The sequence below is a fragment of the Drosophila takahashii genome, chromosome X (assembly GCF_030179915.1).
Source record: "Drosophila takahashii strain IR98-3 E-12201 chromosome X, DtakHiC1v2, whole genome shotgun sequence".
NCBI classification, from domain to species: domain Eukaryota; kingdom Metazoa; phylum Arthropoda; class Insecta; order Diptera; family Drosophilidae; genus Drosophila; species Drosophila takahashii.
Genome location: NC_091683.1, coordinates 16,683,288 through 16,699,840, shown reverse-complemented (window position 1 = coordinate 16,699,840; position 16,553 = coordinate 16,683,288). Strand labels below are relative to the sequence as shown.

At 38.4% G+C, this 16,553-nt stretch overlaps 1 protein-coding gene and 1 long non-coding RNA gene across 12 annotated transcripts in view; both read right to left on the bottom strand.

The window, feature by feature from the left end:
* rg (A kinase anchor protein rugose) overlaps positions 1–16,553 on the bottom strand; it is a 187,893-nt gene that overhangs the window by 144,897 nt on the left and 26,443 nt on the right. The window lies entirely within an intron of this gene.
* LOC138913946 (uncharacterized) lies at positions 9,935–10,568 on the bottom strand. Its single transcript, XR_011419842.1, has 2 exons — positions 10,506–10,568; positions 9,935–10,305 (listed from the first exon to the last, which is right to left on the bottom strand). It is a non-coding gene; the product is annotated as an uncharacterized lncRNA (long non-coding RNA).

The window sequence follows — 16,553 nt, the reverse complement described above, 5'->3', positions numbered from 1 at the left end:
TTCCGATCGTTCCTATGGCAGCTATATGATATAGTAGTCCGATTTTTTAAATAATTTATTCGAAATTCAGAAATATTAAAAAAATAACATCCCCAAAAGTAGAAGGTAATATTTCAAAAAACACCGAAGTTAGAATTTTTTAAAGTTTTTTTTTTCCGATTGTTCCTATGGGAGCTATAAGATATAGTTGTCCGATCCGGTCGGCTCCGACATATATACTACCTGCAATAGAAAGAAGACTTTTGGGAAAGTTTTATCCCGATAGCTCAAAAACTGAGAGACTAGTTTGCGTAGAAACAGACAGACGGACAGACGGACAGACGGACAGACGGACAGACGGTCAGACGGACAGACGGACAGACGGACATGGCTAGATCGACTCGTCTAGTGATGCTGATCAAGAATATATATACTTTATGGGGTCGGAAACGTCTCCTTCACTGCGTTGCAAACTTCTGACTGAAATCATAATACCCTCTGCAAGGGTATAAAAAGGAAAAATTAATCCTATTTCATATCGATTTTATTTTCTGTGTAAATGTTATTATTATAATAGTTATTAATTACTATAATTTTTAATTATTTAAGGGATTAAAACATTCTATAAAGATATAAATACTAAAATTAAATTAATAATTTTAATATGTTCAAATTATTTATAGATTTCTATTCTTCTTAAATTCCAGAGTACTTCGAGCTCCAAATTGAAAACTTCAAGTTGAGAAGAGCATTTCTCTTCATATGATTTTATCTGCTGATTATCTTCCCAAGGTTTTCAAGGTTTCATCCCATCATTTATTATATTTTCTGCATCATCATGGCCCGAAAAAACTAACCAACCCCATACCTTTCGTGACCAGGAAATCCTAGAATCCTGTCAAATTGAAAGTGTATCTCGATGCTTTTTCAGTTTATCCAGCAGCAACCCGTTGGCAAAAAAAAGAGAAAGGAAAAAGAAAACCCCCCGTCAGGGTTTTCCTTTGCCCCCGAAAACATACACACACACACCTATGATTGGCGGCAGGTTTTGTTAATTTACGTATTTTTTGGTCTCGTCTCTCTTGTTCCTTTATTTTTGCTGTTTTCCCTGGCACTTTACCGCCTTCCGTTGCTCTTTAGCCTGGAGTGCGTGTTAGATAAACTGACAGGTGGGGAAACTCTGGAAAATTCGAGGGGGTGGTGAGGGGGTGAAAATGGGCCAAAAAGGACTGGATAAAGAGGGGCGAAGGGGGAGAGGGAGGGACGGAAGGAAACTGCAGGATATGCCGCAAGGGCAAGCGGATGTGTTGCCGCTTTTCCACTAAACCAACCCATCTGCCACCTCCAAAATCCGACCTCTGCCTTATCCTTAACCCCTTAGCCCCCCTGCCGCCTTAACCCTTTGACGGCAATTCATGTGTGGGCGTGACAACCGCCCTAAATGCCAACAGCAACAAAAACGAGAACAGCATCCACTGTAGGCGGCATTTTTGCGGTTTTTGTGTGCTTCCATTGCTTTGCCAAAAATATATACTTTTATAACATAAACATTTTATATACATTTCCTATATGCCTTCTTACGTCATTTAATTCGTACATAAGGCCTGTTTGTCTTGCCATCATTTAAACTTTCGAGTGGTTGCTGGCAATGCAAAAAGCGCAACAAGGGCCACAACTTATGCTACTTGAAAATGATTAAAGAGTCAAGGAATCGACTCTTTGGATACCTATTATATATTCAAATCTTTGCTAGTTTTCGAATGTTAAAATAATTCTAGTGCACAATATTTTTTCAGTACAAAAACGTGACGACTCTTTAGATGCCTATTTAATAATTACTTAGCATTCAAACTAAGTCAAAGCCTTGTTAAATATTAAAAATCAAAATCTAAAATCCTAACGATTTATTTCGAATTATTGCATATTTTTCGACATTTTCATATATGCTTTTTAAATATGTTCCGTAATAAATATAGGTACTTTAGTTCTACACAACATTTAATGAAAGTTAATATATGTAAGTACGAAATAAAACCGGAAAACGTTCCATCCACACACCCTGTGAATCTCGCTCGAGGCAAAAACAATGGTGGACGTTTAATAAACATCATTTAATTACAGTCAAAGCGAGCTGAAAAGGGAGCTCTGTAGGGATAACCGAAGGACCCTTGGTAATTTGTATAACTTTTTTTTTTTAATTATTTACTTTTGTTGGATTTTTTCTCGCCGCACTCTTCCTTGCATTTTCCACTTTTTTTATTTTTATTTACATTTTTTTTTTTGCTTGCTTGTGATTTAGTTACACAGCGAGAAATCGCCGCGGGTGAAGCTTAGCAGATGGTTTAAGGGGGGTTGGTTGTTACCACAACAGTCGTGTCGCAGATTAAAGTTGTGATAAATAGGGGAAGCGACTAGGAACCGAGAGGATGATGATGGGGGTTAAAAAGCGAGTGTTCACCTGACGATAGGAAAAAACGCATTAACGCCAAAATGGTTGAGGAAAATGTGAAAAACAGGGGTTAAACGGGGGATAAAGCAAGAAGGTGTGTTCAACCTTTGAATAATTATTGCTCTTCCATTTAAACTTCATCTTTTAAGGTGTGCTTGTGCATAAGTGTCTCTCACCTCTTAAATACAACATTTTTAGTTATATAACCAAGAAAATACGGATCACTTAATTAGCTCGGCCATTACAAGTATTTCATTTCGGAAAATCCCCAAAATGATACCCGTATCAACTTAATTGATACAGTCATAGACAGATAGAATGCCCGAGTTTTCCACATGTGAGCCATATCTTCACCTTGAATCGCTTGAAACAGTGGGGAAATTGACCAATTAAATGAAAAGCCCGACGCCCAGAGAGCCAACATCTTTAGCTTGGCCATAAATTGCGCACAAAGTGCCAATATAAATCAAGTGTAAACCGCCTTCGACTTTGGTTCACCTCCATCTCTACACACTCCACACTCTATACCGAATTGAATGAAGGGAAAATAATAATAATGAATTTATGGTGAGGATTGCAAGGTTCCAGAGGTTGCAGCAAACAAGTTCCGGGGACCATTAAATAACATTTAAAATGTCAAAGCAAGGATGCACACAGAATACCAGAGAACAGGCCAAGAACAGTCTCGAACAGTCCTACGTATAATGGGGAAAAGAAATTGAATGGAAGATGCTGAAAGACTGGGCGCCCCGGACCCAAAGAGATGAATCGGAAAGGGACGGGAACCAACAAAGCTGTAAATCTCAAAGCCAAAGCAGATGCGATTCTGGCCGCAAAACAACAAACAGAACTCGAAAGCAATTTAGATGCATTGCATATGCAGCAAGGATAAGGATATGGTTTTCAAAAGGGGGGCTGGCTGTGGGGGCGTGGGGCTTCTGGGTGGTTTTTGGGATCCGCAGTGCCGCCTTAGCATGCAGCACACAATGCATAACCGATGGTGAAAAACAAGGCTGACAAGGCGCACTCGCTCTAGTTGCAATTACAAGGACGCGACAACGTCGAATCAGGTTGCCTATCCACCGAAAAATAGATGGAGAAAAAGGGCGCAGAAAGGTCTAAATAAGGGGAAGTGACAGTTCAAACTACACAGGGAAAATATATACCTTAAAGTTATTATTATTACACATATCAAAATGTAGAAGAACTCATGTAGTACACCCAAATCAAAAACTTGATATGAAACGGTGATGAATTTCATTATGCGGCATATCAAGTTGATATGCTTGAAATGTAAACAACAGGCCAATTCGAATTACGAATGGTATCTTGTTCTTGTTTTTCTCTTTTTCGAAGTCAGATAATCTCCGAGTGAGAGAATTCGGCAAAATTATATAGATATGCGTATAAAGACCAGAAGTTTACCATGCGCATATCAATTTGAACACGGTTTATTTTTTTTGTGTGTACTACACATATTGTTGTGAAATGGACTCAAAATATTTTGTTGCATCCTTTTAGACACCTTTATTTGGCTTTATTTTCTTGCTGTGCACTTGATCTTCTCCAACAGCCAAGATAAATATTCAATTAAAGGAAGCGTAACGAAGGCATGTACTTCTTAGCCCTGGCAAGATGAATCGACTCGCGAAACGAACGACGAATTGCTCGAGAAGATTGCAGCAGATTTTGCACCCGTCACCGTCGCCGTGACTTTTCTAACCCTCCCAAGAAGACGGGATTGTCACCACCCACTTTCCATTTTCCACCCAACCGTGTCAGTCATGGTATTTATGTTCACTGCATTTCGCTTAGCCTCTCCTTGCACGAGGGCGTCACAAAAGAACAAAATGGCTGACATTGTTAAAGTCAAAGTACAGCATTCCTGTATATATAATAAAAATAAAATAGGGTAGGGTAAAAACGGTAGCTGAAAATATAATACTAATAAAATGAAAAGGAAAACATGTTTATAGCCGGAGCCATGACATTCCGGCAGTCATTCATCTGAAGAAGTTCAACTTTATGTTGGATTAAAGTCAAAAATAAAATAGTAAGGACTAGATTTATTCGAAATTAAAGAAATAATAATAATAGGAACTTTAAGGATTGCAAATAATATTTCTAAAAATTTAGTTAATCATTAGACACAGTAAAATCGAATAAGAAAACCAAAATTATAAAAACAGCTAAAAAATATTATTGAAAATATTATAAAAATAAAAATATACATTTTACTTTGTAAACATTTTTGCTGCAATGTTGTTGCAAAAATTTCCACTGTGCCGCTGTGTGTAGTCACATTCTTCAAGAGTGTGACAAAGGAGGATGCCAGCGAAATAAGAATCGCGAGGTAAAATGAAAATAAGTGGGGAAAGGAAGTGGGAGCTTGAATTCAGGACGAAGAAATATGCATTCCAGCTGCTGCTGCTGCTGTGTTCGGTCCTTTGGCAAATTCCTTCAAGGATCCCAGCATCAGTCAGTCAGTCAGTCAGCCAGTCGCGCATTTCGTCATTCATTCGGACTCGCATTCACTCGCTCAGTCAGCCGCTCATTCATTCATTCAGTCATTGCAACGAGAGCCTTTTTGCTTGACTGCGCCACTTTTGGTCGCTCATTTTGGGTTGACTTGACTAATGTTCGCAGCTGAACCTTGAGTCACCCACACAGAGACAGAGGGAAAGCGGACAAACACAAATGCAAACGCAAACACACTCATAGGAACCGTCATCGACTTGTCAACATGCTGACTGACGCACACACACACATTCGCAGAAGAGGAAAAGACATGGGGAAAGGAAAAGGGGCATTGAAAACTAAGTAGATGAAAAGCAGTCTAATGCCTGTGCCCAAGGTGAAAAACGATTTAGTAATACTCTAACTTGGTGGTAAATATCGATATTATCGATATAATATATCGAAACTCTAGAGTGTCTCTTTATCTTAAGTGATTATTTTTGGAAAGTCGAATTAGCGAATAAATAAATCGAAATTTAATTGATTATCGAAATACCTATCCTATAACATCATGATTTTTTGCGAAAAATGGTCAAAAAATAAAATGTCCAGGTTTAAATGCCAATCGATTTGAAATTTAATAAGGAGTTCAGAAAGGTATGACATGGTATTTATGGCATTACACCATAAATTTCCGTGTATTTCCAGAATGGTGGAAAAAGGAGATGACCCCTAAGGCTGCTCGGTGCGTAAAGCACATTTTTGAGACTTTTCCACGGGATCTATTCATTATTATAAACAGCTTCCTTACTAAAATAAAAAAAATTATTTTAATTACCATAAATAAATAACTTTCTGCATGAATAATATTTTAAGATATGAAAATGATTAATTAAACCATATCCTAAGATTGTCACGTATACGCAGTGTTGGCAAAGTCAATAATTGGTTGAAAACGTAATCTGGCCTACGTGTCGTATGAACAATTTACGTGTCAGTTTAAGATTTTAAGCCGTATTAAGTTAATTTGTAGGTAAAAAGTGAAGACTTCAAGCATAGGGTATTCGTAGTACCCTTCATCATGAATATGCGGCCAGCAGAAGATGGCGGATGGATGCAATTCCACAGCGTGTATATGTCAAGTGCTTAATGCGCCTCGCACACAGACACACCTCCGTTCTCTCTCTGTGTGTGTGTGTGTGTTTTAGTGCGCCTTTTTGTTATATAATAGAAAATCCTTAATAACATTTTCTTTACAATTCTGCAAGGGAACGAGCATAGAAGTTGGGGAAAATTCGAAGGGGAAGATTTGCACTAGGCAACACACACAAACACACAAATCTTTTTACGAGGTTCCCGGTTCCACGTCCACACCCCTCGAATCCTCGAATCCTCCTCCAGCACTTGAGTCGCCATCGTCACTCGCTCGTAAACATTTCACGCTTTGCCGAGCAATAAGTTCCTTCTCTTTTCAATTTTTCCTTCCGCTTTTCCTCCAAAATTTTCCTCCTTTTTTTTTGGTATTCCTCTTCTTTTTTTTGCTTACTTATTTTTCTGTTTGTTCAGTCAGTTTGCTGTATTTGTTTTTGGCAGCTCGGAACTCCCGGATCCTAAATCCTGAATCCAGGATTCTATATATCCTGCGCAGCCCTGGGTGACTTCATCACCCAACATCGTCAGGTGGTCTATACTGGATGGCAAAAAAGGGTGGCACACACACACACACACTCAAACTGAAACTCATGGAACTGAAAAGCCAAATTCCTTTGGCCAAAATAGAAGACGGAGCTGGAAAAAGCTGAATGCTTAACCGCATTTCTATAACCGAAACCAGGATGCTGCTAAGTTTGTTATGGTTACGCCGCATGTTTGGGATTAGGGCACGAAATGGGATTTTGGCTTAAATGCGAGCTTCCTGCCCCGAGTTGCCTTTGCAAGTGCATTGCAATTGATCCCCAAGACAATAAATATATGCTTTCAAAAGGCCAGTGAAATGTACATTTCCCCAGATATTAATAGTATTAATTAGGTCAAGTTAGTGAAAATAACATATCCGATTAGTTGGCCTCTTCAAAGGGAGTCTACGTTGTTTGTTTAGTTCGATTTAAATATAATTATACCATTGCTGAGGGTCTGTCCGTGCACCTGTCCGTCTGTCCGTCCGTTTGTCCGTCCGTTTCTACTCAAATTAGTCTCTCAGTTTTAAAGCTATCGGGATAAACTTTCTAATTTATGACCAAAATCGATTGGATTCCATAGAAAAAAGGTAAAACATAAATATCTATATTTTTACTAGAAATATAAAGGGTGAAGCATAAGCAAAAAAAAAAATTTGATTGTATATTTTAATAGAAATATGAGTTAAATTTACATAAATGAATATTTATGCCTACAGTTTCAAATCCTCAGTCAAATTTATTGATTGTCTGGCCCTAATGTTCGTTTTTCCAGCCAGATAAATCAAACTAAATGTTCGCTACGTTTCCGCAGCTTCTAGAATCTGGAATCCCTTGTCATTGTTCAACGTCATTAGGCGATAAATTGACCTTCACGCATGGCTGATGGGGTTTTGGAATTGGAATACGGATTTTTGGGTTTCTGTGGTGTGGCTGGTGCAAGGCAAGACGTGTAGGCGTTGATTGCTAACCACATGAGCCGGAGCCACTTTGCCCAAAATGCCAAGGAAAGGAAGAGTAGGGGGCGCTGAAGGTGCCAAAAGGGGGCGGATTCCAAAGGGGGGAAAAGCGGAGGGGATGAGGTGGTGAAACAAGCGATGAGCGAACGAAGCCAACTTATGAAGTCTTGAGCGTGTGCCACAAGCCTTGGATGGATGTGTGGCACGAAGGCAATATGTTTTCAATGCAGCATCACGAGCTACGAGCAACCGCAGATACACAGTGCGAACGCAGGGGAATCCCAGAATTTTATCAGTGTAAAAACTATTCCCTGATATTGAAAACTTTTTATCCTTTACAGCCTTTAAATATATTGTATACAAATTTTCTATTTGCAATAAATTGTAGAAAAAAATAATTAATATTTTACTTCGCTTCTCTGATAGCGTACAGCGGTATTTTAAAGGTATTTATTTTAAAGGTGTCTAAAAGTATGCTATAATATTTATTAAAGAGACTTAAATACCTTAAAACAGCGCAGATTTTGTAATATCAGCCTCATAATGTATTTCCTTTGAGCCCTCTATTGATTGCATCTTGTTAAGTTAGCTGCCGGTTACCGATAAGCCAAATAAATAAAAAATCCAAAAGTCTGAGGGATAAACGACGCTCTTTTCCTTATAGCATAGTTCTAGACACCTTTTTAAGCTACTAGATGTGTTTGTAAGCATTCTGTATCCACTTTATTTCTCAGTGCACAATACCGCATCCACATCCTGAACCTTATAGCCGTCGCCTTCGTCGTCGTCGACGGCTTCATGTCTCGTACAACACGCAATGTGTAATAGTTATTTGATAATCTACCTGTTATTGACCTCATTTTTATGTGTGTGAGTGGCTGGAGTGTGTGTTTGAGTGTCTGATGTTTGTATTTGTATGTGTATGTGTATATAGGCGAGCTAGATGGCAAACTTACACGGCACACTCACACACTCACACAGGCAGACGAGTGTGAAACGACATGATATTGGCGTGTAAATTATGTTTTGCTTGTATGTTATCCTCTTCTATCCCCCAACATATCCCCCAAAACCTGCCTGCATTTCCCCACCCAAGTTGCAGTTGAATGTAAAAATCTAGAGAAGCAATTTCTCGAGGAAATTGACATTTTTCTTGCTGGCACAAGGTTGAGAAACTCGGAGGAAATGGAACGTGGTAAATGTCGAAGATTTGTCATAGATGAATTGTCGATATAGGGCGTTTTAAAAATTGCCTCACAATACTTCTTAAATAAGAAAACTATTACTATAACTGATTATATTTACTTGAATTTGAATAACATGCAACTTTCCAACACTATTTAATAAAGTTTAAAAAAAGCTTCTTGTAAAACCCGTTTTGTGTTTAGAAATATTTTTTGAGGACTAAACAAATATTTTTTGAAACTAATTTCGCTTCATGAAATACTGCTCTCCAACTTGAATAACACCCCGTTTTCCAACACTTGTAAATAACAATTCCATAATTTATCAGAACACAACACACATACAAATGAACCCATTTGAATGGCCTGAAATTGCTAGGACAAAAAACTAGGAAAAAAAAAAAGAAGGGAACGTAAAGAAAAAACATTAGTGAAGGCCTGCGTGACACATTGTAAGCTCGATATGCATATATATATACGTGTGTGTATATGTATACATAAATTTATATAAATGTGTGTGTGTGTGGGTGAGATGACGAAATTTGCTAGTGTGGGTGGCTTTTGTTCTGAACTACGCTCAATTGCAACAATTACAGCAACAATGCTGCCCGTGAGCCCATTTACAGCATTTCGAGGTGTCTGTGTGTGTGTGTGGGAGTGTGTCTGTGAACAATGGCTTCACACACACATATATACCCACCCACACACTCACAGTGGCATTCAGTGTGCGTGTTCAATGGCAAACACAATGCTCGAAAGGAGGGCAAAGTTCCAGCGCAAATTGCATGCGATGAGAATGTGCAACAGCCGTGTCCGACCACGCCCCCATTGCCCACTTGCGCCCTCCTTTCTTTGCTTCTTTATTTTTTGGATCCTTTTTTTTTGTTTTTGTTGCACCTCAGTAGCCCCCTTTGCACCCCCTCCTGTTTCCTTAAAAACTGCTCGCTACAAATGACTAATTTCACTTTTTCCTGTCTCCCTTCGTAAATGTGTGTGAGTGTTACCTTCTTTTCTTTTTTGTTGTTGCGAATTTCATTTCGTTACACTTTCTCCACCTCTTGAAACCTGCCCGTATTGTTTAACACGTTGCCACTCGAAATTCGTTAAAAGGAATAAAATGATGTGCGAAAAAACGTAAAAGTTATACTACGTACTTGGCATAATTAAAAAAAAAGTAGGTATATAAAAACATAATATTTTACCAGGCATAATTAAAAAAAAGTAATCTAATTTGGTTGAAAATTTGGTTTTGATCTAAACAAATATTGTATTATACTTTTAGGCATCCTTATTGGTGATTACAAAACCTTACTGGCTTCTGTGGCAACATTTAACAATTTTCCATTTATTTTTTGTCTCAGCCAAGCCACCTGAGTAAAGTGCTTTTTGTTCTATTTAGAATTCCAGTTTCTTTTGTGTTCCGCATACTTAGTTCACTTTGGCGTTGTGTTCAATCATTTGTCAGCTGATAAAAATGCTTTCCCCCAAAAAGGGAAAAAAACCTGCCACCCCAATAAAGCCATGTCAAGGTCTCAGGGCAAATTAGGACTGCCAGTGTTGGTAAATGCAGTTGGCATCGCACTTCATTCCAAAGGACTTACCTAAAAAGAGAAGAGAAAAAAGAGAGAAGGGCAAACATTAGTTTTATGCACGTTCTATTGGCTCAGGTTTTTGTAGATTCAAAGTATTTGCTTTGCGAAAAGTATTCTGACATGGGGAGATTAAAAGAGAAATGTTTGCTGGCAATTAGTAGTTATATTTAAGATCCTTTAGTAATTTTGTGCCTAAGGAAATATCTTACTTATATAATATAAACAAGCTGCTGTTACATTGTATGTTTACCTAAAAGTTTAAACTCTTTGCTGACTTTATGAAACTTGTACAACTTTCAGGCGAGACCCTGATAAGTCACAGCTTTCGATTAAGGCTCAGCTTCGGCTCAGAACTACTTCCTTGGAAAAACCACTCATCTATCTTGTTCACTAATCTTCTTAACTGGCCCCAAAGGCAACCGAATTTTAAATATTTTACCATCGAATTTCCGTCCCAGATTTCTTCTTCATCTCACTCTTTCTCTCTTAATCGAGCACATAATGCAGTTAAAGAAAAAAGAGCAAAAAAAATATAGATAAAATTGGAAACTTTGGCCAACACTTAATCCAGAACGAAATCCCTACAAATTGTTGGTTCAAAGCTGCAGCAGCTGAAAAAACTCCATCTCTCTCTCGTTCTGGTGGGCGAAAAAAAAATGTGAAAAATTTAACGAGAAAATTTTCCTCTGCTCCTCCTTCCCTACCCCTTCCACTTTTCCGCATCCTGTCCCTATCTTCGCTTCCTGCATTGCTTTAGATTTTTCATAAAGTTTGTGCATTTTGTATGTATGCAAGCGAGGGAGCTGGCGATCCCCCATTCGCAACCCCTCTTGCTACCCCTTCCTCCATCCGAAACCCCTTTCGCACCCCTTTTGCACCCCCTTTCCGCACTTCCTTCCGCAACAAGGTTTGGGAATCACTGTACGCATAGCTAACTAACCACAAAGCGCAAATAGAACTTCCTCTCGGCTCCACAAACGGTAAAGGGATGGGGGCTGTTTCGGCTTTTGCACAATAGAGGGGTTAAGGGTTAGGGGGTGGGACCGCATTTGAGTGCAAATCAAAGTTTTGTTTTTGACCAAGCTCAGGAGCCGATGCCTCTTCAAGTTCCTTTCGGCCAAGCTGCATGCCATAACTTTTGTCATATGCATGGTTGAGTGCAAAGTGGGTACACTGGGAGAATTAAAGTGCATTAAACATTTTAATTAAGTTTAGTTTTTAGGTGACAAAAGTTTGGCATGAGAAAGGTTTATTAACAGTGAAATCTATATGCGCATGTACATTTCTGGTTATGCAATACGCATATCGATTTAACATGAAATACCCATTTCGAGTATAGCGAATTTAATATGCGTTAAAATTGATATTACATAATGTAAAATCGATCAATATTTTATATCGATATGTACACTAAACTTTCGAAAATATGCTTATAATTCTCAAGTGGTTATTTCGGTACTTATATTAGCTTTTCTACAATATTAAGAAATGGAGAAATTTTAAGTTTAGTTTAAGTTGTTCGAAACTGATGCTTTCAACACATATTACTATTTGTAATAGATACTTTATTTTATTTTTTAAAACATCACATTTTTTTCAAGTGCATAGAACGATCTGCAGTTAGTTTACAACATCCGTTCCCAGCATTGCTGCGGCTGTTATTGCCTAGCGCCTTTGGCAGTCGCACCCCCTTCCTCTCTCCACCCTCCACGCCCATGGAACGCCCTCTATTCCCCTTCACGCCCCCTCGACCCCCCTTGAATTTCGGAATGTTCAATATAACCACGCTCTACGAGCAATTGCCATGCTGCAGGGCTTCAAATGAGTTGGCAAGATGGTGGAAAGTTGGCAATGGAAATGGGTTTGGTTTGGCTTGGTTTGAGGATACCAGCATGGATTGCTCGCTGAATGAATTGAGTCGCCTTCTTCCATGCAAACATATTTTCAATTACAGAGCTACAACTTTTTTGGTTCACTTCTCGTTGCATAACAATAAACACCCACACATACGCACAGAAAAGTTGGGCAACAAAAGTTAGCATCCCAGCTTCATGTAGAGTCACTCAATTAGCCAAACGTACACGTAAATGTGGATCCGTAAATGGGATTATATATTGGTCGGTTACTCGGTTTGTTGGGGATGTTGGTGCTTTGCGGCTTGTTTCCAGCTCAAAGTTATCGATGGTTATTTTAAAACATTATGTAATGCAGAAGTGACCAGTGGCTCAATAAATATATACTTGCTTGTAGAATATATATTCTTGTAATGTAGAAAATACATTACGTATATTAAATATTACTTATAATATTTAATTTGAAGCGAAATGATTTATTATTTAATTCACTTTTTAATTAAATATTAAATAGTAACTTGATGGAATTTTTTAAAATATTGAGGAGATGAGTAATAACACCTTTAATATTTATTATGTTTTCACTACCTTTTCAGCCGAAATGAGTGATGCTCAACCTTTAACCGACTCACAAATTTATTGATATCGTTAGGAATCACACCCAAAGGGCAGAAATCCAAGCCAACTACTCGTGAATGAAAGCATTTGACTAACAAGTGTCGAACCCAAATCCGACCAAAATAAAATTCTGGCCCAAAACAACAAACTTTACACCATCACCTGGCCGATGAGGCGAATGATGCAGAGGCCAGAGGTCAAACTTGATTTAAATTCTTAATGAAATTTTATGGCCTGCAGAGGAAGGTGACATGGGAAGAAGGGCCAGGAACAAGCTTCAGAAAGCAATTTATTATTTAAAAACTAGACCGGACAAGGACATCATAGTCCTTGTGCAACAAAACACAACACAACATAACACAAGGCAACTGGAGAGCCAGAGCAGAGCAACAAGGCAAAAACAAGATGAAGTTCTGGTAAATATACACCGAGGAGTTGCTGCCTAATGACTTCTGGTCCTCATCCCCCTGTTAGTCATAAATATAAAAACCCTGGCAACTGCCATGGAATATTTAAGGACCTTCACACACACATAGATGTACATACTATATGCAAGAGATTCCACCTTTGTGCGACATTTTAAATATTTTAGCAACAGGTTATGTAACTCTCCACAGCTGGAAGTACTTTTTTTTTTTGCTTGCCGTTCATCCCCTCAAACTTTTGGCAAACTTTAAGCGAATCCGAAACCTTTTTTTGTTCGTGGATTGAAGGCATTTTAAATAATTTATGAATGAATAAATAATCCATAATCCAGCAAGCCTCAAATCAAGCTAAACTTTTGGACCCCAACTCGAAGACCCCCAAAGACATGGAGAAAAAAAATTGAGAAACTTCTATGGGACTTGTGAAAAAGGGACAAACAGAAAGGCGGAGACAATTGATGGCGGAATATTTCAATTGGATTACATTTCAAGAAGTAGAAAAACAAGAGCAGAAATAAGTAAATGGATAAAGAAAGCTTTAACATTTAATTACAAACTTTTGAGAGAACTTAGAGTAACAAATTGTATAAAATAAGAAGCCTTTTCCTAAAATATAATTTAATTTAGCGGAATTATAGCTTATATTTGTCTAAAATGATATAAATGCAATGTACTTTCTACAAATCTTTTGTTTAATCTTCTACACACAACAAAAAACACGACGGGATCAAATAGAATATCGTTTTTACCATGCAGGACTGGTAAACTTGATAGTAAATAATATAGTTTTGACGATTTCCCTTTTTCGGGAGATTCTCGTTTCATATTAAGTTTTTTAAGTTAAAAAGTTGAGTTCTCAAAAAGTGTACAATACTTGCACTGAGAATGTGGTTGATTCAGACTTTCGGATTTTGTGCAATTGCCTAAGTGGATAATGCCCATGCAACCACCCTCGTGCATCCGAGTCCCGAATCCACCCCCTCAGACACACCCATAAAATAAAACTCTGGTCTCGGCCCATCACGTAGTCTGTTTTATGAGAGGCAACAAATAAAAAAATATATCCTAAAAAAAAAAACAAAAATAGAATAAAGAAAGAGGCGGGACAGGGTGTCGAAACTATGGCATAAAATTTCCAATTTGCTGTCTCGACTTTTCGGCCGAGAAAACTTTTCGAAACAGTTGCCTTCCTTCCTCTTTTTTTTTTGTTGCCCAGAGACACAAGTTTCTGCACCTATTGGTATGTGAGTGTTTTGTTTTTATTTGAGGAAGGGGGCTTTGAAGTGGCAGTGAAGCTTATGATTCAGCGAACCTTCGGCCCCTCTTAACCCACGACCGCCCGTGGATATTGAATTTTGAACAGCGCTCTCTTTTCCTCCATTTTTCCTTCGGACGCTGGCTAATTTAGCGCAAATAAAAATGTTGCACAGCCGCAGGAATAGTGAGTTTGCTGCTGCTGCCGGGAAATGGGAAACTGAAAATTCGGGGGTCGGCAGTTTTCGCTTCATTTTGAATTCATGCGCTGCCTTGGCTTGGCAAATAACTTTGGACTTTGGCAGGAGCATCCAGCAGTGGGCTATAAATCTGACGCAAAAGGGTAGCAAAGGTATATGCTGGTAATACTAGTGATAATATTTAACAGAATTATATATATATAGATCATAATGTCGAAAAGTAAAAACCAATATATTTTGAGTCTAAAAAAACAACTTGCATTTTTTGACGCTTTTAAACGCTTTTTTGAGCTATTTCTAATCCCTTAATTAAAGAAATTTTACAAAAAGTTTAAATAAAATCAAATAGTTAAAAATTCTTTTGCCGATTTATTCCTATACTCCAATAATGTTCTAAATAAATATTGGCTTTCACACTTGGTCCTTTCCTTTTGGATAGCTCCCCTCAGGTGCTATCTATTCATTTCACTTATATGTTCATCTATTTCCTGTTCCAGGATAACCTCAAAGTCCTTGCCCACTGCAACCGCAACTCGACTCAAATAAACTTTGTTTTTCTCGCCTTTTCCGGTTCGCTTTTTGTATTTTTATTTTTTTTATTTTTGTTTGTGGGTGTATTGCACCTTTGTGGGGATGGGCGAAGCTTGGCTGGAAAAATGACTCAGAGTCCTGAGGGAGCGGGAGGCACAATAAGTTTTTCGGCCACATTGAAAACAAGTGGGCTTCGTCTGGTTCTGTGGCTTCCAGAGTCCAAAGTCCAAAGTCCGGGCTTTCCGACGGTTTGATGGCCTTCTGTTTCGCCGGACGCCCTCGGGCCTGGTTAGTCCACTGTAATTGAAAGACGCTGGATGTGGCAGCCAGAGAACCAGGGAACCAGAGCCCTCGTCCTCGACTTCCCACTGTTACTCCTCCTTGTTGCTTGGTAATTAAAACTTTTGCCCGGTCGGAGGCCAGTTGGATGCTGTTGTTTCCAGCAATACGTCAGTTAGTCAATCGTCACCTTCTACTCATAGCTACACCAAAAAAAAAATAATAATAATGCACAAGAAATGTAAAAACTACAAACAAATTATTCAAATTTTTTTTTTATTTATATATTTTTTTTCTCAAAAACCAGTACATTTTTTTAAAATGGGTTTTTGAAAAGACAGACAGTTTTGGAAAATATTTTCAAATTTAAAATTTAATAAATCTGGAAAATGTTGGAAAAAGTTAGACTTTTTTTGGCAAAAAATTTAAAAAACTATTTTTTCTGGGTGTAAAGGGCACATTTGAAATTAGTTAAAGTTTTCAAAGTTTGCCACCTCCTGCTCTCTCTCTGTCTTTTACTCGCTCCCTCTCTCTCGCTCTCACTCTTTCTATTTCGCAAGAAAAGTTTAATTAGTGGGCGTGGTGCAAAAATTAATTAAGGCGAGACGTAGCTGCTCATTATCAATTCAAGAAGTTTGGAGAAGTCGGGAGGGTCGTGGGTTGGTGGGCAAATAGAGATTGGCTCAGTCATTCCATTCAATCACACACAAACACACACACACACACAAAGACACGTGGCTTCATCTATCAATCCATCAATCTATCATTTCGGGCATCGTTCATCAATGTCATTTCATGTCTTTGTTTTGCTTTTGCTCCGCTTTCTTCCCCGCCTCCTTCGTCTGCCTTTGTTGTCCTTTGCCTATTTTGTTACGCTTTTGTTTAGCTCATAGGAGGATTACGGCAAAGCAAAGAGGCGGAGGATGAGGATGATAAAGAGGGGAAGCAGGAGGAGAAGGAAGAGGTTGGATGGATGGCCGGAAAAGGTAAGTAAATCAAAGCCGTACACGGGGCGTATGATTTATTTTTGGGCCAGTGCGAAATCTGTTCCTTTGCATACAAAACTAACGCAGGGAATTTAAAAAAAAACAAAACTG